Below are 2,360 nucleotides of genomic sequence, written 5' to 3'. Positions count from 1 at the left end.
CCAGAGAAAAGAAACAATACTAACAAGTCCGATGTCTTGTTTTTATTTCATATTCTTATGAAATAAGCACTATAGAATACAAAGTTTAAAAATGTGACACACGTTCTCTAAGAGAAAGCTACTTAGAGATCCAACGTTTACACAGCATAACCCTCCCGGACGAAGATCATGAACCTCAGCAGTCTATCCTGCAGTCCCTCCCGGGAAGAGGGAGAAGGTAAATGGGACTGCCAGGGGTCAGTAACTTAGGGAAGGAGCCCCTGAGAGAAAAGGAAGTAAATCTATTTGCTGATTATAAAAGTAATTCACACAGGGGGCGCCTGGGTGGCTCAGTTGGTTAAGTGTTCAATTCTTGGTTTCAGCTCCGGTCATGATCTCACAGTTTGTGAGTCTGAGCCCTGAGTCAGGCTCTGCTCAGAGCCTGCTGGGGATTCTCTCACTTTTTTTCTCCCTCTCTCTCTGCTCCTCCCCTGCTCTTGAGCACACTCACTCGCTCTCTCTCTCTCTCTCAAAATAAATAAATAAACTTTGGGGGGCCTGGGTGGCTCAGTCAGTTAAGCTTCGGCTCAGGTCATGATCTCACGGTTCATGAGTTTGAGCCCTGCATCAGGCTCTGTGCTGACAGCTCAGAGCTGGAAGCCTGCTTTGGATTCTGTATCTCCTTCTCTCTCTGCCCCTCCTCCCACTTGCATTCTCTGTCTCTCTCAAAAATAAATAATAAATATTTTTTAAAAATTTTTAAATAAACTTAAAAGTAATACACACTTACATGCAGCTGTGCTAAAATATGTACATACAGAGGCACCTGGGTGGCTCAGTCGGTGGAGCACCCGACCTCGGCTCAGGTCATGATCTCACGGTCGGTGGGTTCGAGCCCCGCATCGGGCTCTGGGCTGTCAGTTCAGAGCTTGCAGCCTCCTTCGGATTCTGTGTCTCCCTCTCTCTCTGCCCCTCCCCCACGCATGCTCTGTCTCTATCAAAAAATGAATAAACGTAAAAAAAATTTTTTTAATATGTACATACATACAAAAATTTTTCTAAAGTATGGCTTTTACACAGCTAACCAGCCCATAATGATCTTTCCAGCTAATCATCAAGGCAAGTCTTCTTTTCTCCTTCTCTTGCACCTTTCTGGGCTCCCTTCCCCCCTTTTTTTTTTTCATTTTTACTTGTTTTATATATAAATGATAATCCACTTTCTGCAATTCCCCCATTTTTCCTATACTAGCTATTTACACGCTGGCTGCCACGGCTGCCGGGCAATCCTCTAGACCCTCAGCTCCCCTCTCGGGTTTAAACAGACAGGCATGTGCAGAAGGCATCACTACATACATCATCTACACTGCCTTCACCTTTTATCACATCTATGAGAAAACCCCGGATTGCAAACTAGAAGGAGTCTGAGCTGCGTCCACGTAGTCTCAGGAGGAAGGGAGTATCATAGGAAATCAGTTTATTTGAGCAGTGAAAACGAACAGTCCTTCGATACCAGATCAGCCTCGGAAGGTACCGACTGCAAGGGCACACGAGGAAAATGGTCCAACAGCACCACTCACAGTAAAGAGCTGTTAAGTGCAGCGGAGTCCGTCCCTGTCAGCAAAGAAAAGCCAGCTGGGAACCTGGCTCACCCGGAAGACTGACCTCCCCGCCCTTCCCCCTCCCGGAGCCCCAGCCCCACCCACCACACCGTCTCTGCAGGAAGACTGTGCTAGTGACAGGAAGCCAGTGCAATTAGTCTGTCATCACTTGAAGGGAACGCACAGATGCCAGCAAATCCTGGGGAGGAAATGTTAATATCAAGTTTTGCGGAACAAGGAATGACTCCTAATTGAGACAACTGATTTTCATCCGGAGGCTCGTGGTGCCTGGAAAGACAGACCAGGGAACCCTGCATTCCATCGGGTGTATATAAATAAAGTGTTTCTTCCTTTCTAATCAAGGCTCTCCCCAGCACCCAAACAAATCCAGACCTTACGAACTGCCTCTTCCAACTTGTAACTGACTAGCGTGCAGGGTTTCCAGGTCAAAAAGAAATCACTTTCCCCTCAGGGATCATGCACACATTCACCCAGTCTGCTTCTTTTCCACGTGGAGGAACAAAGCCATCGGACTTGCATCCTCCCTTTGGCTCCTTCTTGGTTAAAGGAAGATAAACCTTAGACCTCTGTCTCCAGATGGCAGGCTACAGGCGAGGGAGGCTTGGCGAGGGAGGTTAGCCTGGAAAAGTCCTCCCCATGCCTCTGTATCACAGCAAAGCCAGAGAGGAGAAGTGTAAGCAAATGTGGCTGCACTTCAATTCCCCAAACCCTGCGATGTAAAAATGGAGAATTTGTCTTTGTCCATTCCTATATGTGCATTGG

The sequence above is a fragment of the Panthera onca genome, chromosome D4 (assembly GCF_046562875.1).
Source record: "Panthera onca isolate mPanOnc1 chromosome D4, mPanOnc1 haplotype 2, whole genome shotgun sequence".
NCBI classification, from domain to species: Eukaryota; Metazoa; Chordata; class Mammalia; order Carnivora; family Felidae; genus Panthera; species Panthera onca.
This window is presented reverse-complemented; position numbering follows the sequence as displayed.